At 41.7% G+C, this 26472-nt stretch overlaps 1 long non-coding RNA gene across 1 annotated transcript in view; it reads left to right on the top strand.

The window, feature by feature from the left end:
- The window catches only part of LOC141730903 (uncharacterized), a 71495-nt gene extending 45273 nt beyond the window's left edge, over positions 1 to 26222 (top strand). The window contains exons 4-5 of the long non-coding RNA XR_012582757.1: positions 23685 to 23830; positions 26132 to 26222. This is a non-coding gene — a long non-coding RNA (uncharacterized LOC141730903). The remainder of the gene's footprint in view (positions 1 to 23684; positions 23831 to 26131) is intronic.
- The last annotated feature ends 250 nt before the right edge of the window (positions 26223 to 26472 follow it).

The raw sequence follows: 26472 nt of genomic DNA, 5'->3' as shown, positions 1-26472 counted from the left end.
GGAGTAATGAAGGGCGTGAAGAAATCTGCTGTGGACAATGACAACACAGGAGGAGGGAAGGGAGTGGCACAGGAATTTTCTTTCCAATGCCATCACAGAGAAGGAGCAGACAGCTGCTGCTGCTGTGTATAGGAAAAGGTGCAGGGGAATGTCTTTTGTTTAAAACAGACTCAACTTCCATTGTGTCATTTGGCTTTAAGTGATTTTTCAAGTTTTGATGGTCCCTAAGTTTTCATTTCCATTATAATGCTTTTCTCCTTTTTATACTTAGCCATTATTAAGGATTTTTAGTTGGATTATTGATCCATAAATATTCAGTATGGAGGAAATTAAAGATTGTTGGCATAACTGCTCTGGGCATAGAGAACTGCTGTCATTTGTCTCTTGTGTTATAGTGGGACTATTTTTGAACACAAAAATCATGAGCCTACACATCCCTCCTCTGAAAGACCACTAAATCTAGTTCATGGCATTGCTCAGGCAGTTGCACTAAAACTTTTCTTTTGTGTTGCCATAACGTTTTGTTTCTGAATTAAAGCCTTCCAACTTGTCTGAGCTGTGAGGTTCAGACTGGAGAGAGGAGGAGGTTTCTGAGCAGAGGGCTGGTGAGGGCTCTCCTGGGTGAGGCTCTCTGGTTTCTAAAGGTGTTGTGTGGCAGCCTGCCTAAGAGACTGATGCTTCTCCTTTGGTCCTGACTCTGGATTGGAGCCAGTGCCCCAGAGATTAAATATTCCACAGCCTGTTAGCAATCCCCTGAGCAATCTCCTCTCTCCAGGTGCTGGTCTTTTACACAGACTACTTCTCCAAAGCAATTTCATTGGCAGCAAGAATCAGCTAGTTCAGTTCAACTGGAATGTTTTAATGAAGTCTCTCATAGCAGTCAGGCTGAGGATCAGCTAATGGAAGGAAAGGCAAGGGAAAATGGGGATATTCTGGAAGGCTGGTTTGCAGTGCTGTGCTTAGGAAGAGATGTCACAAGTGAGTGACTGATGCCTTTTGGTGCTACCTAAAAACAGACACCAGACAAAATTAGGAGAATAGAAAATCAGTTTTATTTATTGAAGGGCCTTCAGGTACATTCAGGACAGACAAAGCCCCCCCAGGGGCTACAGCCAAAGTGGACCACAGGTCATGGGTTTTCACACTTTTTTTTTTTTTGGTCCATTTGCATTTTAGGGGTTAATTTTCCAATTACACCTTCAGGTAATGAAGTTATTTACCCCCAGTTTCCTCCCCCTAAACTCACTTTTGTTTCCATTTCTCAGGGTCTGAGGCAGTGAGGTGTCCTTGATTCCCAGGCCTAGAGAGGAATTGTTGTGTCTCACCAAAATGTGAAGACAGTAGCTAGCACTGTATATGGAGTTTAGAGTTATACACTAAAGAACTGCAGGATTACAGATATATGAAAAATATAAAATCTAAAATCCCGAGGCATCATAAGAATGGCTGTGATGAGCCTGGGTGTCTGAGCTAGCTCAGGACAACCACACTGTGCTGAGTTTGCTGTGGGAAATGCAGAACTCATTATTTCCAAAACAGCTATAGCAATAACTATTTGAAAGAAACCCCCCTAAACCAAAACTTATCAGGATGGTTACAAAATGGGGGCCTGAGCTATTGTGACCCAGCACAGCTGACAGTGGTGGCCCTGTTCTTTAAGGGGATTATATCCCACAATCACTGTGCTTGTCCCCTGCTGATGGCTACTCTACAAATATCCAAAATTTATATAAATCTGGGTACTTATGAATGCTAATGGAGTATTAGTAGCTTCCTTTAGGACAGTATTTCTGAAGGCAAGTTAAAATGAGACAGATTTAAAGTTACTACTTTAGTATCCAGAGCCAGAAGGAGGTGATCAATGAATCAAGACTGTATTTTGAAACCCAGACTCTCTCCTCAGTGCTCCTAATTCAGTTACATGAATTTTACATTTAGAGTTCCATTTTGGCCCCACAGTTCCTTTTCTTCCACATGATTTTCTACCAAAGACAAGGCCTACTACCTCAGCATGGCCATTTCAATTAGTACTTTTCTAGCATGTGGATTTTGATCCCTTTGATTCCTAAATAGGTAATTGGGAATTTTAATGTTTTGTTAAAAAATTGAAAAAGTGCACAGCTTATGTGTAAGAGGTATGAGGGGATCAGTTTGTGCAAAAGTGTATGGCCACATGAGCCAAAAGAGACTGTTGAAAGAGCACTCTTTATTTGTTTAATTTATGCAATTTGTTAATGCTCTGTTGCATTTTAAGGGCCTCTGGAGGCTGCCCAGTTTGTGCCTTGCAGAGATGCTTCGTTGCAAACATGGCTCCTGTTAAAACCCAAGGCTCTGGTTCTCTACTTACATTGTGATTGTGATTTGATCCTTATTTCTACAACTCACATTTCACCATTTTCTTCCCTTCAATTTTTTTCCCATCCCAGCAGCCATCTGGTACTTTCTTCTGTCAGCCAAGTTTCTGTTCCTTACCTGGAGCCTTTCAAACAGCCACTCTTGAAGAGAGTGGATTAACAGTTGTCACTGGAAAATGAGTTTACTTCCAGCTGGAAAAGCTGTGAAATATAACTATTCATTCATTGATATGTTATGCACTTCTGCTTGGACACTCTTAATTCTATTTGAAGGCAAATACCTGGGAACAGTTTTCCTTAAAAATCTGTGAGAAGACCATTAGTACCTTTAAAGTGAGCTGGCTGATTTGACTTGCTCCTATTATGCATAGGGTCTCAACATAACAAATCTGTTCTTTGGCAGGCAGGTATTTGGGATTAGCCAGAGATGAGTTTTGAGACTTTAATCTGTGTCAGATTTAGTCCAAATGGAAGAGATTCGTGAGTATTCTATTGTGCTTATTTTTTCTTTTGCCTTCCTTTTTTTAGTAAAATCTATTCTGCATAATCTTTCTTCCTTTTATAATAAAAGTAGAAGTGCATGGGTCACTTGAGAGGCAACTTATTCTCTTTTCTCTGGTTTATTTTAAGCATCTAAAGAATAAAATTTGATTGTGTACTAACAATTATTTCAAGAACAAAAATATCTATGCTAGTAGTAAAAGTGTCATGGAATTACTGTAAGGTTGCTTGAGTTTTGGCTGTAAATCTTATTCACCTTGACTAGACCTCATACTTTAATTCAGTGGGGTATAAAATACCATTTCCATTAGTTCTTAGTTCACTTAATCATAATTAAATGACTTCAGAGGCCAATAATTCTTAGAGACTCTTTCTTTGATGTGACACAAATAACAAACTGTGTTTGTAATGTGAAGGTGTTCTACTTCACTTTTACATTTGTCCCAGCCTTATCCAGCATATAATGTTCTCTTTAGGTGCAGACATATGCTCTTGTTACATGCACCATATGGGTCACAGATGTGGCTGACATGGCTACATGACATCTTTTTTAATTTCATTGCACTATACCAAGGCTGTGCACAAACCTTTTCATGATGGTTCGAAGGGATTTCTGCTCAAGATTTTAATTTTTGTTTTCACCAGAATGATGAGTGGGGGGAGGGAGCCCACTTTTTCTGCTATCAGGTTATATTGTGGTAATAAAACCCCTCAGGAAGGTAATATTTTGTGGCTGCTGAATTCATTGTCACCTAAAGCATGGCTTCACTGCAAGTTACTTGTAGTTCTTTTTTCTAGTACTTAAGATTTACTTTTCTTAAGAGGAAAACTCTTCTCATCACAAAGGATAATTTTTGGAAGAAAGAGTGCACGGATAAACTCAAAAAGTTTAAAATCCAGGATTCAGTTTTGCAACTGCATTTTGATTTAAATGCAACTTAAGAAATAGTTTTATGGTAAGGAGCATATTTGGAAGCAGGGGTTTGCTGCAGTGAATGGAACATTTGGTTACCCTAGTTAGAATATCTGTCTAACTAACTAACTAATTAATTAACTTACTAACCAATTAACTAACTAACTAATTACAGGCTGAGTAAATTCTCAGCTTGGTTGTGAGAGGTTGGAGGAACAGGAGTTATCTGAACAATAGTGCTGGTTAGGAAGTGAGCTAATAAAATTCCAGAGCAATACTTGTTAAAGGCTCTCATCATTTATTAATGGTTTTTTTATTGTTGCCTCCAGAGGAAGCTGGGTTAGTTCTGAGAGGAAACATATAATTTATCATATCAAATTTGAACAGGAGATTATTTGTGTTCTCCCAGCAGCAGCAAACACAGCCATGGAGGAAGAGTGTCCATGTTAGGTTAGAGGTGAAGATGGGTTATTACTTGGTTTGGCTGATAATCAACCAATGATGGGAAATGAGCACAAAAAGGGACTTTTGGATCAGGCAGTTGATCCAATACTACCCCTGTTCATCCAGTGAAACCCATTCTTGGCCAGACTGAAAACTGTTTCATCCACCTGAACTCTTTTTGTCAGTATCTCATGTAGCCTGAAGTGAGGATGAGGGCACTGAAGGGCACAAAGCCCCAGAGGACAGGGCTGGAGCATTCCTGAGCAGGGGAGAATCTGTCACACTTGGAAACATTCTTTGCTGCAATTTGAAGTTCTGATGCGTGGCTGATTGCTACTTGGTACTTGGGGTAGAAAAAAATCATAATTAAGCCAGAAGTTGTTTCATTAAAATATTTTATACATGTAAAATTTTTTTTTCTTCTTTTCCAATGCATGAAGAAATCCATGAGGTGTGCAAGTATGGCATTTGTTTTTAACAAAGTGACCACACATGAAACCAGACACTGAAGGGACAGGGAGTGACGTGGAGCTGCTGTAAGGGCTGTGACAACCCAAAAAGCAAATTTGGTGTGAGTGTGGAGGAGCTCAGGAGATCTCTGCTGTCTCAGTGCACAGCGAGTTCCAGGGCATGTGGTGGCTTCCTGTCATTAATGTTATCTGGGAGATCAGGGCAATTCTTTCTATGACATTTGGAAAGTTTTCATCTCAACTTTGACCTTTTATTTGAATGTATCTTCATTTCAATTTGAAAAGCAGAAGTAGATTGCAATTCAAAGGAATTCGTTTGTTCAAAATATTTTGGAAAAGACATTGGGACAGTTTCAAAAGGTTTTGGCTTTGTTTTAATGGGAAATTTGCCCAAATTAATTTGCTTCCACAGTTTCTGTTTTGCTGAAACAGCAGAGAGTCTTCTTGTCCCTCCCCACCCAAATACTCTCTTCTTGATAAACCTCCTTCTGAATCTCACTGGTATTGCCAGAAATTAGATATAATGATATTCGTGTGAAAAAAGTAAATTCAGAAATGGGTTTGAATTGACATTCATCACTGTTGGCAAAGATAATTGGAGTAGTTATACTGAATTTGCCTCTTTATTTTGCAATCCACCGAGTCTGGGTGCTGCAAGCGGGACCATCCTTGGCCTGGATCTCTTGATCACAGTTTTTCCATCAATACACATTCAATATATTCAAGGCCCTCCTTGATTCTTTACAGCTCTTAAGGAATTGTTTCATCTCACAGCACTGCACCTTTTCCCAATGTTATCTTGTAAAACACTGTGCAAGGGAAGTAGTCCTGTTTCTGCAGGATAATTTTTGAAGGTCACAGCCTTCTTCCTCCTTCTGAAGCCTTAGGAGAACCTTAGGTTTTGTATCCCCTAAGAGGTCCATTTCAGGACCATTTCAGGCATTAAGAGGTCCATTTCAGAGCAGTGGATGTGAAAGGTGTACATATGAATTTTTCTAACAAATAACTGGGTTTCTTTTTTGACTTGACCCTTTTAAGCACAACATTGAAAACTTACCCAACTACATCCATCTGAAAAGTCTAGGATAGCCTAGTCACTATAGGATAGAGAATTTATGGGCAAGCAAGGTTTGAGCTTGGATTAATTTGATCTGTGTGACTGGAAGAAAAGATAATTAATTGTCTCCTGGCCATTTAGATGCCATGGGGCAACTGCTGCCAAAGCTGACCATGGCAAGGTCCAGTTGTACTGATTTCTGTAGGGTCAGGGATGCCCATAGCCCTGCTGCTGGACAAGGAACTCATTTCCCAGCCCTGTTGCTGGCCCTTAACATCCTGACACCCCATGCTGGTAAACTGGCACTTCATCCTGTCAGCTGCCTCTACATCAGCTTTTCACAGCAATCTGGAATGCACTTTTTTTGAGAGATTGCTTCTCTATGTTCTGTAAGGTTCAGAGAGCTGAAATTCAGCTTTAAACCATGGGTATCCTGTGAGGAGCAGTTCCCAGCACAAAGAAAGGTCAGCTGAGAAGAGAAACTGGTGGCTGCAGAGGAGAGGGGAGGGAGGGCATTCCTTAGGGCAGGGACTGTGGGAGATGTACAGGCAGGCTGGGATGGTGTGGCTGGGAGCTCAGAGCCATTAAAAGTCATGCTGAGCATTGAAAGGGAAGACTGAGAAAATGAACCCCAGGTCCATTCCCAGTTTTTCATGTCACAGGAGGCCTTGATGTGAACAACCTGGATTTCCCTGGCACATTTACCTGCTAGACCTGCCTGAACTCAAATGGGCTGACCCATTTTTCCTCTGCACACATGGCAGGTTTCTTGTTGCTTTGTGATGTTGTCACTCAGACCCAGACCTTTGGCAAGGAATTCTCTGAGCTTGGCTTCAGCAAGGCAGAGATCAAACTTGTACTGAAGGTGTTTCATGGATTCAGGACAGGAGCTGCACAAAGGCAGCTGGGACCTAAAGGGACCATTTCCTGAAGTGATCTCAGACTATCTGTGCCCTGAGAGGGTCTGAAAGAGGACCTGGCTTTGAGCCAGAAGCAGTCTAAGGAAATAAAAAAGCAACTGGATGAATTAGATGGAATAAGTAATATAATTATATAACTGGATACAGTCAGAGGTAATTCTAGCAAGTCAGTTTTTGACTGTGCTCCCAGACATTAAATCTCCAATACCACAACATAATTCTGTAGTCTAAATACCAGCATGAACCCAGAATAAATCAGTGGAAAAAACTTTCTATTACCTCTTAAAGAATGAAGGTTGGGGCTTGTCATTTTTATACAGTGAAAACCAATTGCACTTAGCTTTGGATGTAGCTGTAGATGAGGTATTTCTTTAATAGTGTGTTGCTACTGATCTGTGGCCTCAGAAGGTATCCTCCATCTGGATGATTCATTCAGCTGAATTACTTATCCAATCCTGGGATCTCTAGTAGAAAAGCAAGCAATTAACCTTTCCTAATAAGAGCCAGAAGCAGGCCTTAAGGAAGTTAAAATGAAGGAGGAAGCTGGTGTTTAGTTTCCAGAGCAAGTTTTAACACCAGCAGATGGTGCTAAAATGTCCATTAAAAGGGGAAAAAAACCCAACAACCCAAACATCTCAAATTTCCTTAAAATCATAAACTGTCAGGGAAAGATAAATTGAGATACTTTAGCTAATTGCTGCGGAAAGTTGAATCTAGGGTGATGTTAGTCATCTTTTACTTAGACTAGCTTAACACACATGAAGATGTGTGTAGCCCTTATTTTCTAGTTTGCTTTCAAGATGGATCAGTTTTCCTCGAGTCAGGTCTTTACCTTGAATAAGGCAACTCAAGTATTTCAGGAATTTTCATTCATATTCAAAGCAGGGATTAAAAGCTTTGTTGTATAATTTTGCTGATTAATTATAGGAATGATTTACGGTTTTTAGACTCATTTTCACTCTGAACAACTGCTTGAAACAACTGGCAGTTGTTTTTCAAAGGATATTGCTGTATAATTTTGTTAGTCACTAAAGAAAAGCTGTGTGGGTTTTTTATATACAGAAACCCCTAAAATCATACAAAGAATAATCTTAAAAATACATTGTAAAGGAGTTGTATGGTTAAATTAGGGAAATTGGCATAGGAATGAAGAAATATTCTGTTCTAATTCAACATTGGTGCAAAACTGGTAACTACTGAAGGCTGCTGGCCACTAAGAACCGTGTTAGGAGAGTTTAGTGGGGCAGCCTGCAGCCACCCCAGGCAGTCTGCAACCAGAACAAGAAATTAAAACCCTCTTGATGGCCTCTGCAAAGGGGGAACACCATGAAAATGGCTCTTTTCCTCTTAGACCTAAATGTATATGGATTTGCACACAAGGTAGCAAAGACAAAAATGGGGGTTGAGGGGGTAGGTCATGGAGAGGAGTGGTCTCAGAACTCCCCAGCAGTTTAGGGAGTGCCCACTTTTCCTTGGCTCACTGCTTGGATCTCAGCCCCCCAGGTATGGGATGTGTGGAAAAATGGAAATGCAGGGATTAATACTGGGGGCATTTAGGGTCAGTGTTGGGCACATTTCTTTAGGCAGCATAAAAAAACTGTGCTGGAATTTCTGAGCACTAATGTTGCAGTAGAGGCCCAAAGCAACTGGCAGGCATTCCAAATGCCATATTCCAGTTTAAAATGGACTGCCCTGGGAGGTTTCAGAGTTAAGGACTCTGCAACAAACTTGGTTTATATTTAAAAGCCCTTGGCTTCATAGCCAGTGACTGTTCTATGTCTCGTCAGAGGATGAGGAAACGTGTAAGTAGTGCCAGTCTAGAAAACCTGCAAAGCCAATCCTACAAAACTACACCATCCTTTCTAAGGATCTAAAAGTTATTCCTAGCAAGATAAGTGATACAAAATTATTTCTAGCAGAATAATTTTGCCTAATATATGCATGAGTGGTGAGCTACATCCTGGTGTCTCTCACATGCGCTTGTGACAGTTGTGCCTGGATAAGGGCTGAGAAACACCTTCTAAATGTTCATTAATTGTGTGGCCAGTTGGGGCTGCACATCTGCACCTCCCTGCTGCCTCCTTCATGAAAACTCTGCAAAATCATCCAGGTGACTGAGTGATGCAAGCTGTAGGTGTACACAGTGATGCATTATAATATCCTATTTAATTATTTTTTGGCAGGGACGGTGTATAATTATTTACTGACCTGTGGAATTGGTCACTGAATGACTGTGAAATTCAGATTCTAAGCAGCACTGTCATTTTGATAATTAGAGGCTCTGCCCTACGAGAATATGTGCTCATTAAGTTGTAATTTGCTTAAAAAAAATAAATTAAAGACAGAGGTTATTTAGGAAGGAAGGCTTAAGACCAAGATTATATTCAAAGGAAATTAAAGACAGGAAGCCCCAGGGTATTCCAGCCCTGCCATGCAGCTCCTATTAATGAAATGAAGTCTTACAAGCAGCACAAATTGTGGTGTCTGCCATAAGGCTGCCCAGCACTTTCTATTATAAGGTCCTGTTTTCTATTGCTTATGGCTTTGCCAAACTTAAAATTTTGGCCAGAATGATTTCCATGCTGTCTACCTTAGGCAAATATTTTTGAGAGTTTACACACAAAGTCCTCTGCCATTTCTCCAACTGGAATTAGGAACAAAAAAACAACAACAGCAAAAAACAAACCAAAAAACCCAACCAAACAAAAAAAAATTTACCCGTGTTTACAGAGCTGTGTGTAGGTATGAAGGTAATTATGGCCATGTGTATGTATATGTAAGAAACTCAAGAAATTTTGAGAAATATTGGTGCCTCCATGGTCTGCAGTGAGGAGGTGAGAACATTAGTTCTCAATTTGAAAACTGATAATTTTAACATAATCAGGTGAGAGTAATTTGAATTTTTCAACTGTATTTTTTGGGAGGTGCCACTAGGATGCTCTGATATGGAATCAGCTCAGATGCAGCCCCCTTGGCAGACAAACTGAGCATGGGCTGGAGAGGCCTTGGCAAGGATTTGCATCCCCCTGGTTGCACTGTAGGTGTAATAAATCTGATCAGAACAGATTAAAATGGGAATGGCTGGTGCTCCTAAGCTCCCTGTGCTCCTCCTGGCTTGTGCTAAGCACCGGAGAAGAGGAAGGGTTTGCCTTGCTGAGGTACAAAAGTTGGAGGGCAGTGGATGAGGGGAAGAATGGCAGGGCAAGAGAAGAGTGGTGAAGGAAACAAAAGGAATTTGGGAAGGCAAGGATATAAAAACCTTAGAAAAAACAGTACTGGGAAATTGGAAAGGATGATCTGGAGACAGTGCAGAGAAACAGGGACAGAAGTGCTTTATCATCATTACACCTCTGCACCTGAAACCCAGAGAGGAGGCTTATGTCTGCATCTCTTTGTAGTGGCAAATCAGGCAGAGTGTGCTGTGTATCCTGGGCAGGCTGACCACCTGGAGGGGTGGGATTCTGCCTCCTGACACTTGATTTGCAGTGTAAGCTTTTTTCAAGGATTTCTTCAAGTCCATAAACACCCTCCTTCTCTCTACAAACTATTAAAACAATCCCTACAATGTGAAGTCAAAGGTCTTATAATGGTTAATTAAGAATTTAAACATTATTTTAATACCTTGAGGTGTGTAACTGTTCATTTATGTCCATTTGCCATTGACCTGCAGCTTTCACCCTGTGCCTCCCACGCCATGTTCCCATTTCCCATCTCATCGCTGCCCTCTTCAGTGAACTCCTTTGCTGCTCTCCTTCCTTCATACCTCAATTTTTCCTATTTCTGTTTTGTTCCCTTTGTTAGAACATTTCCCTCAAATCCTAGTCCCTACATTTACACGTTCTGTTGCATTGCCCTTTCCTTTCACTCCCATGAGCAGACAGAACATTCTCCTGTTGCTGAAGGCTGGATCTTGGTGTCTTTTTCATCTCCTCTCTAGTCTGGCACAGGCTGGCCCTGGGAAAATCCTTCTGGCTCTGCAACAGGACATGCAGAGCCTCTGCCCTGTCCATCACCAGGTGCCCTCATTGCAGAGGTGTTTCTGGGCTCCTCTTGGCTCGGGTTTTACCAAGGCAGAGCCCTCCCAGAGCTCCTGTGCTTGCCAGCTTCACCCTCTCACAGTCCCTTTGATGCCTTGGGAAGGTTGAGTTATAACAGAGGCTGGACAGAGCTAAAGAATAAAGCAGGGATTTATTAAAAGGCCTCAAGGGATCCACCTGGGGCAGCACAAGAGCCCAGCCAGGGCTGCACCCAAGATGAACCAAAATGGTCACAAAATGCACAAACAGTCACAGCATCTCTCACTTTTATAAGTTCTGCTCCATTTGCATATTGGAGTTAATTTGTCCAATTCCAGCTTTATGTTATGAAGTCCCATCCTTCTTGTTTTCTCTCTTCAGCCCATATTGTTTGTGCTCTTGGGCCTGAGATTTGGGTCGTTTGTCCTTGATCCCCAGCTGGAGCAGGAATTTTTTTGTCTCTCTGTTCTGTGAAGAGATCTCAGCATTTCCTCATATGAAGCCCAGACTAAAGCAAATGTAAACACTAAATCAGCACAAAATCTGAAAAATATAAAAGCTAAACCTGAGGCATCACCTTCAAACTCTGCTCCTTAGATAATTTTCCTGGCTCTTCATCCTATTTCACACCTTCTGCTGTCTTGCTCTTCTCTCTTCCACTTGTTCTGTGTCTCAGCTGGTGCTGCATCATTTTCAGCTGTCTTCACTTCCCAGCAGTGCAAACTTTTCCCACGTGGGAATTCTGCTCCTGCAATTATTTCCATGCTTTCTCTTGTGATCTGAGGTGTCTAAGAAAGCTTACAAAGCTCACAGTTTATTATTTGTAACTTTAAAAACTACCTTTTATCAAAATGCTTGCTGAACAATGCTGGCATGCCAAGCTGCATGAGCATCTCCACTGATTTCTGCTGCCTTGTCTTTCCATTCATATTTCTCAGCCTTTTTTCCCCTTCATTCCTCTGTTTCCTGAAATTAACCCAGAGTATAAGGTATAACCTGCCTTTTTTTACACGTTATGTACAGATCTTACACAATGTCTTTTTTTCCAATCCTTGACAAGCCTCAGGCCATTATGATGTACATAATTTTAAAAGTGATTTTTCCAATTTTGAAAGATCCCAAATAATTTAGACATTTGCCTTTTGAAAAATGGGTCTTAAAGGAGTCAGTATCACAGCAGTAGCAAAGTCTCATTTGATGTAATTAGGACAGAGTATCTTTTGCTCTAAGTAAGTGTTGTAAGTATTATTGTGAGTACTTCTGGAGGTTTTTTCTTTAATCTTACGTTGTATGTGTTGTCTTTGCAACAATACTTTTTGCTATGGTAACAACTCTTTTATTGGGATCCAGAGCATGACCATGTAATGCTGCATCGACCCTTTTACTCCTGAGACAAATTAACTGCAGGAAGATTTGTTTTGGCCAAACTTTCAAGGAGGAAACAAAGTGTAAAAATGTGCATTAATTGAAAAAAGGCTTGCTTTTAAACAATGCTTCCCATTACTATTGCCATTATTGTCCTTTCATTAGAGCCTTAGGTTTGAGGTCATTAGCAATTTTTCTGTAAATCACAGGGTGGGGAATATTATTTTGCTCACATTATTTTATTCTCATCATTTTGCACATCAGAAAGTAAATGATTTCTTGAGTCAAATGCACAACAGCTGGATGTTCCTGTACCCCCTCCCATTCTTCCAGTTGGGAATCCACATCAGCTGTGGCTTTGTGCAGAGGCACAGAGTGGGATCAAGGCTGATTTAGCATCTCATTCAGCTGATATGAATATGTAATTATAATTAGGAGCTCCAGGGTCCATCAGCTCATGTACAAGCCTGGAATTTAGTTTGTGTTTTGATGTATTATACCTCTCAACTCCCTGGTGGGTAATAAACCTGCAAGCCAAGAAAAGCCAGAGGTGAGAACTTTGTCTGGAGGTACTGCAGGGCTTCCCTGAGGTCCTTCAAACAGTGAATCATCAATGCTGAAGTGCTTGCAGCTGAATTCCCAGCTCAGGCTCAGCTACAGAGAGAAGAAAATTGAAGGCAAATTGGGCAATTGAATTGTCCTTTCAGGGAGCCTGGTGCTTGACAGACCTCTAAAATTGGGATAACACAAAATCCTGAGGGCACAGAGCCTGACTGGCCCTAATTCTGCTGTATGCCAAGGACTTTTTAAGATCTTCCAAGTATCATCTTTTCTGTCCAAAGTCAAGGGAAGCACTGCCTTGTGATCAAGGAAAGACAAGAGAGTCCAGGGCTCTTTTCCTGGCCTTGGGCTTCCAGGCTGTTCCTTCCTGAGGCAGAATCTTGCATTTCATGAGGGGGCTCAGCTCTCATTTAGAACAGAAACTGTTGTGCCCCATAGTACAGGTAAGGATTTGGAGTTTTTTAACACTAAGAGGTTTTATAAATTCAGTGTATTCTTTACCTCATATGTGGACTAGGAGTTATTAGACTATTGTGTCCCTGAGCCACCTTTCCAATACCTCTTGCTTTTGCTACATTTTATTATAAATAATACAGAAAGAAGCCAAAACTGGTGGTTTTCACTCAGACAAAACTCCATGTATGTCAGTGGGTTCAGATCTAATTAGCAAAAGTTTGAAGAAGTTTGCCCTTCTCAACGAGGTTTGGACAGGTTTGAAATGAGTACCTTGATGGGATATCCATTCTCACTGAAATTAGGGAGTAGAACTTACTCTCTTCTATAGCCCCTGCTTTGGTTTCCACAGCTCCTGCAGCTCAGGAGGAAGGATCTGCCTTCAGCTCACTGTCAGTGCTGGCTCCTCAGAGGAGCCAGGGACCAGTTCTGGTTTGAGATGTGCCACAGAGCAAACTTTGGGTGAACATGCAGTTCATCATCTCACCCCAGCTGTGGGCACTAGCCAAGCTTTTCTGTCTGTTTTAGTGCCCAAGAGAAGGAGGTTACACTGATCAAATAAATTTTGCACTAATTTATGAAGTGACTGGTTAGAATGTAAGCTGACGTGAGGCAGCATTCCTGGCAATCCCATTTTTCCAGCCACAATATCAGAGTGGTTGGGATGGACCTGGACAATCCATTTGATGTGAACACCAGCCAGGGCTTAGGGGACAAGTGACCCCTCCCAGGTTCAGAGACTTTCTGCTGCAGCCCCTTTGATCTCGTGGTGATGCTGAGCGACAGCTTCCTTGAATGAGACTTATCTACCTGTGGGGAAGGGACTATTAAAGCAATAACCTTTCATATCCACTTGAAGAAAGGAATTTCACAAATGCCAAAAAAAAAAAAAAAAGAAAAAAAAAGAAAAAAAAAAGGTATGTATAAATGAATGTGTGCTAATGGGAACTGTCAGCAGGGGAATCTTGTGCAAGCAATTCCCAAACGGATGCAAGATATTGTGGATAACCAAGACTGTCCAGCTCTGGAAATAAAATAAAGCACCCAGAATGGAAAATGTATATTTACCACACTTGCAAGAAAAATCTTCAACTTCATATAGGGTAGAATGAATATTCTTCCTTCTTTTGAAATTCTTGGGTAATCTATAGAAGACTTTATAACTCTGGAATGCTGTCCAGGTACTGCATTAATATCTGTCAAACTTGCAGTGCAACAACTTTAGGTGAATGCCAGATTATAGGAATCCCACTTATTTCATATTTAGAAAAAAAAAAAAAAAAGATAATTTTGCTGCTCCTTTTAGATTTATACCAGTCCTTCCACTCTGGCAGTTCTGGTTTCCTTTCACTTGGATATTTAGGTACAAAGCCAGATCAGATGCTCATGTCAGCACTTGAGAGCCCAGCCTGAGGTAGCTAAAATGCACCAAACCTGCATGAAACAGAGGCCAGTTAATATCCAGTGAAGAGGTGGGGTGGGACAGGGACTTTTGGAGAGGTACTGAAGGATGTGAGTTCTGTAGTTTCATTCTTCCAGATGCAGGAATTGAGAAAATTGTGTTGGTTTAAGTTGGAGGACTGGGTGAGAGTGACTTTAACATGGAAAGGATTTTGTTAAGGACTGTGCAAATAGAAACTTTGATGTTAGGCTCCTAGACTTCATAGCTCTGACTATTTATGTCATTAACAAAGCAGAGATACCTTTTACATTTTAAAGACTCTTACATGTGAGTATAAATTGCTGATTTTTTATAGCTTTGGTGTTTACATATTTCAGTTGCTAAAGAAAATGGGGCAAATTATCCATATTTGGCAGCCCCAATACATAAGTTTCCTTACTTCTCTATTTTTTCTATCCTAATTTTATTTAATTAGGAGACTTTTTAAAATTGTGCTGTAATTACCTGGTCCTAGGCATTATGTAGAAGGATGTTGAGAGACATGTGATTATAAAATCCAGACTGCTGTGTGCTGACATTTATGGCTTTCTCTCTCAGCACTAGCATGAATAGATGCTAAATTTTGTCAAGCTAAAATGTTGCTGGAAGGTTTCTGGTAAAAAGCAATTTGCATTTTTGGACAACAAACAGAAAAAAGGGCAGATACAATTTTCCAACACCTGCTCTGGTTTATGTTCTTCCATTGACTTCCTGTATTGTTCAGAAATGGTTTTCTGCCTTTCCCTGGAATGCCTAAAATTGGCCTCTGATAGAAATAAAATATTAGAATAATTGGACTCTGTCCTTTTTCATTATATCATTTCATGTTTCTGTCAACATGAAATCCATTGAGGAGATGTTTCTAACATTTCCTGAAAAATGTCTTTCAGCATAAGCTTTTTCCATCTGCTTTTGGAAAATCAGAATATTTTATAATTATACAGTCATGTTGCTAGAGTTACTTGTTTTCTATTAAAACATTTTGTACTGTTCGAGGTGTCATCTAAGAAAGATTTAGGAGAAGTTAGAACTAAAATTCACCTTTCTGTCTAAAATCTGCTCTTAGAGAAAGATCACTAGGCAGACTTGCATTTCTGAATGATGTCAGAATTTCCCTCTAGATATCAATTATTTATTAGCTTATGATGCAATTACATCATTAATCTTAAACATTGGGTAACGAAGCCTTTGCTGACTGTTCCCTAACTGTGGTTTAGTGGATGAAGCCCCCACCAGTTTCTTGAAACTGTTATTCCAGCTTGGAGCTGATAAACACTTGAGATAAATCTGGACCATTAAGTGAGAGTTTCAGAGAATCATGGAATGGTTTGGGTTGGAGAGACCTCAAAGCTCCCCCAGTGCCCCCCCTGCCATGGCAGGGACACCTCCCACTGTCCCAGGGTGCTCCAGCCCCAATGTCCAGCCTGGCCTTGGGCACTGCCAGGGATCCAGGGGCAGCCACAGCTGCTCTGGGCACCTGTGCCAGGGCCTGCCCACCCTCACAGGGAACAATTCCTTCCTAACCTAAAGGCTACTGTGTGTAAGGGTCCAGTTAAAATAAATCAGTCAACCAGTATGGTAACTGGAACCTGTTAAGATGTTTGAGGCTGAGATAAATTGGGGGTGGGGGACTGACTCAATCTTAATGTACTTTTAAAACTTTTAACTTCCAGATAGTTGGAAATCAGGAAGAAATGAAGAAACCTTTAGCAATAAAATACATTTATAAAGTTATCTAAACTGAGAAAAAAGAAAAAGAAAGTAGTTTATTTGAGACTTGTCAAGAATAATCCTCACCCTGCTGGGCTCTGCTTGCTATTCTTGCTCAGCTTCTTGATGAACACCCTGAAAGGATGAGCACATAGAGCAGGGGCAGCTCTGCCCTTCCCTGGGCTGTGCTGGGCACGATGTGGAGCTGGGCAGGTTTTGGGGCCTGGCAGAGCCCGGCAGGAGCTGGGCACGGTTTGGGGCCGGGTACAGCCCGGCAGGAGCCGGGCACGGTTTGGGGCCGGTGGAGCCCAGCAGGAGCTGGGCACGGTTTGGGGTCTGGCAGAGCCCGGCAGGAGCCGGGCACGGTTTGGGGTCGGGCACAGCCCAGCAGGAGCCGGGCACGGTTTGGGGTCGGGCACAGCCCAGCAGGAGCCGGGCACGGTTTGGGGCCGGGCACAGCCCAGCAGGAGCCGGGCACGGTTTGGGGACGGGCGGAGCCCAGCAGGAGCTGGGCAGGTTTGGGACCGGGCACAGCCCGGCAGGAGCTGGGCAGGTTTGGGGTCGGGCACAGCCCAGCAGGAGCTGCGCAGGTTTGGGGTCGGGCAGAGCCCGGCAGGAGCTGGGCACGGACAGCGCCCAAATCCCCTCGGCCGTGCCGGGATCGCGGCTCCTTCCCCGGCTCCCGCTCACAGCAGGGCACGGGCAGGTTAAGAAAACACTGATTTATGTCTGAGAATGGTTCGAGGCTCAGCTGCTCCCAAGACGTGCACAACCAGCTCTGGAGAAGTGGCTGTGTGTGCGGGGCAGTCCCGCGGTGCCATGGCAGTGGTTGTGTGAGTTATTAGCTTTGCGCAATGTAAATAATGGATTTTAACTCAGGTGCTGTGCGGATGGCTCCTGCCGGCTTCGCTGAACGCTGCAAGTGCACGGTCTGGTGTGTGATATGGTTCGTAAATGCTGCGTTCAAAGGAGATTGAAGCCCTAGATTAACCCTTCCAAACCCAGAATTCATGCAAAAACACTCCTGCTTTCGTCTCTCAGGTTTGTACATCCAGGCATTTACCAGGTGTCATCGTGCTCTGATCGCTCCAGAGCAGTTTTCATGTGCCCAGAAGCCTCACTCGTGTGTGATACACAGGTGTGCAGGGTTCAGTCCATTTAATTGCATTTAATTGTGTGTGATTATGCAAATCTTGTGCTTGTCCAAGAAGCTGAGCAAATTCTTCTGTTACACACAGACAAGTGGTGTAATGGAAACAAAACCCTGTGTATTTGAAAATTACATTGAGTTAGATCCCTGGTGGATGGTCCCCATGCCTAAAAAAGGGACAGTAAAAGGAAAGTTTTGCTCTGTCTTGGATATGGAAAATATAGGAAACCAAATCACAATGACAGACTGTCCATGTCCTCATTGTTCGGAGTGGCATGACCAGGAGACAGAGTAGAAAACATCTGTCTAAATGGTCCAGTGGGAATTCAGACACACGGACTGAAGAATTCCTCTTATGGAAAAAGAAGGACAATGTTGGTTAATATCTGAAAGGTGATTACAAAACCAGGGATGTTGATGGGACCTTTACTGTAGGTGTACTGTGGCCACATTTCCTGGAACTGGGAGGAACATGAATAATTAGGTTTTACAGCAATTAGATTCAATATTCTGGATTATCTGAATATTTTTAGAACCAGAATTGGAGTAAGATAATAAAGATGTTCTTTTGTGGAAGTGTTTAACAGACTGTGGTTAGGGGGGTGAATAAAAATAAATAAAAGCAGCAGAGATGGTAAAATTTCCTAATGCTCTTTCACCTCAACTGAATCCATACTTGTCAGGGAAGGTAAGGCTTAAAAAGGAAACCCTCTGGAAAAGTCTGAGAGCTGCTACTTTAATCTTCATCTTCTGAGAAGTTTCAAATATCAAGAGCAGAGAGGCTGAGTCTCTAATTAGTGTGGAAGGCAGGTAGGACATTAATAGATTTGCTATGCTACTTCTTTGACCTGAGCTGTTTGAGAACAATAGAGGAGCTGTAATGTTCCTCCACAACAGAGCAGAGCTTTTATGTGATAGCAGCTTAGAGACCTTTGATCACAAACTTGGGCTCTAAATCTGTAATTTTTATCATAGTAATTTTTGCTACATGTATTTTATTTTTTAGTCTTTGTCTTTTTTTTTTTTTTTCTTGGCAACCAGTTTCTCTGACTTTGGGCTACTTTTTCATTCTACACTGGGTTTGAAAATCGTGAAATTAATGTCACTTTGCTAATAATGGCACAGCAACCTAGTAACATTTGTGAGGAAGTGGAATAGTCTGGGTTTATGTATGATCAGGTCATTATAGAGGTAAAAAAAAGAAAATAGGAGAAAGAAGGTGCAGAAAGACAGAGGAAGGATTACTTTTTATCTGTTCTGGATTGTCATCTAGGGTCTAACCTACTGTGTAACTGTGTCTGTCATGGCTCCACCGTCCCAAATTTCACAGTGAAACTCGATCCTGTCACTGCACAGCCCTTTGAAAGCTGCCTTGGTAAAGGTGCTTATTACTGCAAAGAGTTTCATTAATGTTTTAGAAAGAAAGAGATATTTAATTTCAAGAGAAGGGTAAAAATAATGCTACAAAAGCAGTCTACCCATTGGGACAATTTGGTATCAAAACTTGGTTTACAAAAATGTGTGGGCTTAGGCCTAATTTAATCAGTTTGTTAGGAAGGAGAATGAATAAAAAAAAAAGGATGTCTTAGCTCCTATATAGTCCCAGAGGAGAACAATTAACTAAGAATTTAGTGAAGATGCTTAACACAAACACACAAATATCAGAGGTCTCAAAAAAGAGCCAAGAGCTTGTATTTGCAAACAAAAGGTCCTTAACACTGAAGATAACTCCTGATGATCAGTTTTAACCTTTTTTTTTTCTGAGAAGGATGGATTTCCTTAATGTCAGCAGCCAGTTTAAAAGAGATCAGGCAATCAGCCAGAGTTCCACATAGAAGATTTAGATTTCTGTTTGTCAGGGTTCCCTGTGTAGCCAAAAAGGAAAGACAGGGATGATCCATCACACTATAGAGAGATGGCTGAGGTATTTGAGATATTGTGCCCTGGTGGGATAAAATGTCCTTTGCAAATGCTGGTCCAATATCACAATCCAATGGCAACAGAGTGATCTTGGATCTCAGCTAGACTGTGGATGGAAAACAACATAATTGCATGGCAAAATAATTCCAGTAAACACTGTTATCTGGGCAGGTCACTTTGGAGGGGATTTCACCTGAAACAAAGCAATCCATTTTTTATTTGCAAGAAGAATGCCCAGATAGGGAAATGGGCTTGTTTATTTGTAAAGGTTTAACTCAACAACTGTGTAATGAATAACATTTTAGCTGTGGGACAAGTCCATATATCAAAGCAAAGTGTTGCCTTTCCTGAAAGGAGCATTTCTTGGCTGTGTCCTTAAGAGCCTCCAGACCGTCTGTTTTGTATGGGGTGATGGGTTTGGACACATTTCTTGTTTGTCCCTCTTTACCTCGAACCATGCTCGTGCTTGTCATTTTGCAAGATGATGTCAATTGCAGTTCAGTGTATTATGTACAAAATTAGGGAATTCTTTACTTCCTTTTGGTACATGAAGGTCCAAGTGAAAGAATGAACTTTACATTTTCAGGAGAACACAACTCTCTGTTTATAAAGTGGCATTTTCTTTCATGGTCCTCTGGGTAGTAGAATAGAAGATAATACTTGTGGGTGGGAAGAATATCCAGTCTTGCTCTGGAAAAAAACCCTTCAGCCAAAATAAGTATTTGACTGTTTTGCAAGATAATGTCCAGCATGATGTAATACCAGGCACCTGGTGCAGACTCATCACTGTTGGTTTCAGCTTTTCATCATGACTAACAAAAATTAGGCAACATATTCCAAACCCAAAACAAAACAAAAAAACAACCAAAAAAAGAAAAGAACTCTTGGCCAGATGGTTTTTGAGAACTGACTAAAGTGGGAGGTGAAGTAAGCACTTGACAGGAATGCATGGGGAAAGGATTAATCACCACTTCATGTCCTGTGTCCCAAACAATAGTGTCTTTGTTATCTGTGATGCCTGCCTTGGAGAAAGACAACAGGCATTCCTTTTCTGGGACACTCAACTGTCCCTCTGAAGGGAAAATGGGATTGGGCAGATGCAAACAGCCTGCATAAGTCAGATATCCACAACACAAAATTCATTAGTTATTTACACAATTTCATCACAAACTACCACCATGGTATGCCAGAGTTAACAGATGAGCTGTGTGAAGCACAGAATAATGCATATTTAAATAGATAAAAATATTTTCATCTCAAATTAAAACCCTGGCCATTTGTGTTTGGATTTGTGGAACATCCTGGGAACATGCAGGAGATGTGTAAATTGTGCCAAGGTGGAGCTGCAGGGGCAGCAGGCAGCACCTGCTTGTTCTGAACTTTTAATCTGTGTGCATGACATGGCCTGGGAGTGATGTGAGTGCCTGAATCCATCCTTGGGTGTATTTCTACATCCCCAGAGCTAAACACCTGCAGAAATTTGGATGCAAGTGGTTTACAAATTGAACATTGCACTTGTCAGGGCACTCATGGATCTGAAGAACATTTGTTGTGTAGATCAGAGAGCAAACACTGGACAGAAGAACAAACAAGGGGATAGAGGACAGGAAATCACAGCTATACCCCCATTAGCCTATTCATTCATATAAACATATGCAGAGCATGCTGAATTTTGTATTTTAATGTCAATGCTAAGTGTGGTCCACCAAACTATTCCAGCACTTTAAAATTTTACAATCAAATTCCAAAAGCATTGATGAAAGTTCTACTACAAAGCTAATAACTGTTGGCATATAACCTGATATAGGCTATAGATTTCTATGATAAGAATAATTTTGTTAAATAATAATGTTCTTTTGGGATAGTTTCTTCTAAGGATCTGATAGCTGGTTATTTTTGTGCACAAAGTAAATACTTAACTCACTTATATTCAGTTGGGTAGAAGTGGTCCTGATACACACACAAACACACTCTGTCCATGTATATACATATATATAAGTACAACATGCGACACAAATACAAATTTCTGAAATTTTATGTCCCTGATTAATATTATCTAGTAATATTCTGTGACTATTTGATATATTAAAGCTTGTGATATTTAGACTGTAACACCATTACAAAAGCAAACTTCTTTTGATTTTTTTTCATTACTCTCAGGGCTATCAGCCCTCGTTTCACATCCTGTTTTGTGAAAAGAGAGGCCAGTTTCAACAGGTTTGGATTTCACTTTTGGGAGAGAGAAGAATTAGGAGTTCAGAGACGGCTCAGATAAGCCTGACCTTAACTGACACAGTGTATGGTTAGTTTGTGCTCAGTCAAGGAGAAAAAGGGAGAAGCAGCATTGCCAAAAACTTAAAAATCAGGAAGATTTCAGTTTAGATTTTCTACAGATGACTAAAAAGACATACAAATTTTTATAGTTAAGCATATTATATCTCAGTGATAAAATACCCTGGGCAATCCTTTTTGCCATGAGCACAGTCCCTGCTGCAGGGGACACTTCATGTGTGCGTTTTGATTCTGACCCTTCCAGCTCCTCTCATTTTCATGGCACTCACATGGTCACACTGGATGGCTCAGTCTTGGCTTAAAAACAACTTGGGTTTCCCTGTTCCATCTTTCTGGATTAAATGGTGTTTCCAATTGTTAAGCTTTTTTTTTTTTTTCTGCTGAATTTCTTTTCTGCAGCTCAAATAGCTTTGACAGAAACTTCCAAATGATCTCTAGGTATAAGCTGCTTACAGGTGAGTTTTGCATCAGTTATCTTTGTTCATCCAGGCTGGGGCTGGGCTTCCAAAACCGGGATAAAGGCACAAGGAATATGACAGCTGCTGGTTTCAGAAAAACTCCCCCAAAGAAAACATTCTTTCCTGATATCTGGTAATTAAAAATTCATGTCTTAGGGTTTATTTCCATTCTGATTCTCTCCTGAGGTTCAAAAATGTTTTATTTCTTAGTAACGTAGTTCTGGGTGGTGTTGTCATTGATGAAATATTCGGTTCTTTGGTACGTAGCTTTACTCTTGGTCCTAATTATGTCATGGAGCATTAGGTGCTCATGGAAGGAACAGATAAACACTGCAGGCAGCAGCAGCAGCACATGCTCCAGTGCTATCCAGCCAACATTCCTCAACTCTGACCCGAGGACCACCTCTGGAGATAAGAGTCCCTTCTTATCAGTGAGTCCTGGCTGGCTCTGCCAAGACTGTCAGCAGAGAAAGGACAGCCAGAGGCAGCAGGGCCATTGTACAGCAGGGGCTTGTTCACCAGAAACTGCTCTGTGATCACTAAAGTGATTTCACATCCACCACCACGAGATTTATATTGTAACATATTCACGTTCCCATTTCACCCAGAGCCTGAACCCTGCAGATCTGGCAAAGGGCCAGGGCTGGAACTCATCTGTTTCCTCCAGACCTGGCATTGTGTGTTTCTATCTGAAGTGGATCAGGAGTCTGCTCTGCAAACCAGGAGATGTTGTTACTTCTTTAAAGGTGAAACTTAGAACTGTTGAATATTCTCTAAAAATCAAACATTTTAATCACTATCTCTACTCTTACCTACTCTTGATGTGAGCAATCATCATATAAAATGTTAAATATTCATCTTCTGACTAACTATTTGCCTAAATCACATATTTTAGTTTTCCTTCAGAGATAACTGATATGGAAATTGCTGATTTTCAGTTCTCCAAAGTCACTGTGGCTTACAGACCAGTTGTGTTAAAAGTTTTGGTCCTGCAGACTTGGCTGTCTGCTGTTCAGTAGCGACATAGAATAGCAACACGAAAGAGCAACATGGGTTTCTCAGAGTGCCAAATCATCTTTAATAACTCTGTGTTCAGTTTTCCGTAGTGTGCATGAAAAGATTCGAAATTAGTTAATAATTTCTCAGTCATGACCTCCCAGTCATATAATTTTCCTAGGATGACCTTAAAGCATTTAATAATTTTGTTTCATGTGTGTGTCTGAGTATAAAGCTGTGCTCGTGCATCATTTCACACTGATCAGCTGAGGAGGGTCCTTGTTTTGGCAGAGCTGGGCGCTGATGTTTTTATGGATGGAAAATGTTGGTTTTATATCAGTAACTGTAGAAAATGTGATACTGGGATTTAGGGATCTCATCTCCTGGAAAATGATGGGTGAGGCCCAGCTGTATTATTGCTAAGCTTTGAGAGGAGGCTGACACCAGGGGCATGTGCAAGAGCTGTTTAGTTGTTTGCTTGAAACTGGAGGTCTGCAGAACATTTTTAGCCTGGCATATGTATTTATAGAATACCCAGATTCTCTTTATATTTTATTTTTAAAGTAAGACTTTAAAAGCCTGAAACTTGAAATGTCATTCTCTTGGAATAGGACATTATGGAATATTTATTCTTCCTGTTGTCCAATATTTATTGTCTTACAGCCTGCATCTACAGCCTCACAGCACAGAGAAAAGAAATGCTGATTAAATCTGACAATTTCACCTCTGCTATGAGAACAGCATGGGCTATTTTCTGTTTCTCCAGAAGCTTGTTGGAATTTACCTAGGAAGTTTTGTGAGTGCTTCAGGTTTGTTCTTCTCTATCTGTGACCTGTCTGTATATTACAGAAAATGCTCATCCTCATTTCCTTGGCAATGATCTTTGCCTTTCTCCTCTTCTGCATGAATTAATGTACAATAACTGAAGATTAGATGATCAAAACAGTAGCCAAAATCATGTGGGGTCCATTTTCAGGATGCTACTACAAGGCAGAGCAGGCTCTGTAGCTTCACTGTGTTGTGGAACAGGGAATTCTACAAAGTTTGAGGTCAGGCAGCTTTGCAGGATTCCTCCTAATGCTCCATGACACTTTGGATCCAAAGCAGTAAATCCCAAGTTTCCCCCTCCTGGCCATTAAAGATGATGTCTTAATCTACCAGCACTTAGAAAATTCTTTTTTATCTCTTTGTTTATAACACATTTTTAAATTTATAACAGAAAAATACAAAAGCAAGTCCCACAAGCTTTCAATTAATTTATTTTAAACAAAATGAGCTGTCCTGAGTCTGTCTACAGCAGGCACTGTCAAGAAAATTCCATCTTGAATACTTTCTGTTTTAAAAATATTCTGCCCAGAATATATGTTTTAAGAATTTGATTAGTCTTTTTTGAGCGATAGGCATCTGTTGTTGAATGAACAGGGAAAGTTTTTCCTACTAATTACACTGTTAACACTTATGTCACATTCCAAATTTATTCCCAAATTTGGGAGGTAGGTAAATAAAGAGAGAGATTCTCCTTGTGCAGAGGGAAGGGCAGAGGTGGAATGCCAAGGTAGAGCCAGGTTCTGGAGTCAGCAGTTCACAGTTCCAAGTGCTGTGCTCAGATCACTACATACATTACACTGGTTCATTCAGGGCCTCCAGAAATCTAATCACTTTTGGATTTCCAGTGGCCAAGTTCACAGTAATATTAATTATCATACAGAAGTCTGGCTATTTCAAGACAATTAAGAGATATGAAGAGAATTGGTGGAAAAGTGAATCAGGGGTCATAGTGTAGTTCAGTATACAGCCAAGCAGCGCTCAATCTGACAAATGAAAACAAAATACAAAGCTTGAGAGGAGCCAAACAAGACCTTAATAAATAACTGAAGTTGGTGTGTTTCAGGGAGCTGGGTTTTCTTGGCTGCAGCAAGCAGCAGTGGTTTCTGAACAAACAAGATTGAGCTGGTGTCTCATGGAGCAGAGCTGGGAGCTGTTTGTCCTTCTGCACCGCGGCTGCTTCCGACTCTCGCTGCCAGCTGAACTTCCTCCAGGGCCTGGAGGTGGACAGGAATGTGCTGCACTCACAGCATGTGCCTCAGCCGAGCTCCTGCTGTGCTCCAAAGGCATCTCAGGCAGGGATGAGTGTGTGGGACACTGCTGGGCACATCTGAGCTAATGAGGAGCTGACAGGTTGTACCTGTGCTTTGGAGCCCAGGGTGCTGAGCTCCTGCACCCAGCCATGGCCAGGGGGGTCCTGTGAGCACAGCAGCTGAGAACAAACAAACCAACCACCCCCAGGCCTGCAGTGAGATTTATCGGTGCCTGCAGGGCAAGCACAGCCGTTCATTCCTGTCCTAAGTGTGATATAGGGAATAAATGCATTGATACAAGAGGCCAGCCCTGGGAAACACCTCCAGAATCAGCCACCAGTCATGCTCACAGAAGGGCTCTGCCACAGCAAGGTGCTAACTGGTGGCAGGAGCAAAATGGAAACCTGAGGAGCAGCAAGCAGCCAGAGTTGCCTCTCTGCTCATTGTGTGTGGTGGTGGGGAGCCCACACTCTTGTAGGGGGATACAGTATGGGTGAATGAAGGTGGTATAGAATGTAATCTTATCCCCTAAAGAGCTGCAGCTGAACCAATTACCAAAGATTAGGAGCAGGCCTGATGTTAACAGGCTGCACCTGGAGCCAATAAGAACAGTGGTATAAAAGAGTGGATTGGTGGGAACTGGAGTCAGTACCTAGAGGAGCTGCCTACAAGAAACATTGAGGAGGTACAAAACTCTAGTGATATGGAACCCTTGAAATGTACTAACAGTAGAACTTTTGCTCTATAATGACAACACACTGGATTATTGTCCTTTCCCATTCCCTGTGGGGTCTTCCTCCCTACCCACTGCAGCATAGGCAGGGCTGGGGGTGAGCAGCCAGGAGGGCTCTGCAGCAATGAGGGGAGCAGGGTTCACTCTCCTCTGAATTTGCTGTCTCTGCCAGAGGCTCATCTCATTGTCCCAGTGGCTTTAAAACAAAGCATCTCCGTCCTTCTGCGCTCCTCCTGACCCTCAGCTTCCAGGGAGAAGAAAAACCAGGTACAAAAGGAACACTTTTCCCTTTTTTACAGCTCCTCGCGCCATCCTTTTGCCCCCTGTGGCCTCAAGGGGACTGTTCCAGCCCTGACTGCCATCGCCCCGTTGACTCCTGCACCTGGTGCCCTGCTCACATGAAAAGGTTTGTAGCTTTAAGAGAGAGTTTGCTGTAATTAGGAGGGAATGTAAAAAACCAGGTGCCAATGAGCTTGATTGGTGCCAAAGCCTGATTGGGTGTGAGGAGAGGTGTAGATGTTGCTCCTCACCTCTGCTGGAAGGCAGCTGGGCTTTGCTGGAGAGAGGCTCTGGAGGTGACCTGAGATGTGTGAGTACAACCCCACTGAGGGCTGGAAGGAAAAGTGGAGTTAGAAATGGT

The sequence above is a fragment of the Zonotrichia albicollis genome, chromosome 14 (genome assembly GCF_047830755.1).
Source record: "Zonotrichia albicollis isolate bZonAlb1 chromosome 14, bZonAlb1.hap1, whole genome shotgun sequence".
NCBI classification, from domain to species: domain Eukaryota; kingdom Metazoa; phylum Chordata; class Aves; order Passeriformes; family Passerellidae; genus Zonotrichia; species Zonotrichia albicollis.
This window is presented reverse-complemented; position numbering and strand designations above follow the sequence as displayed.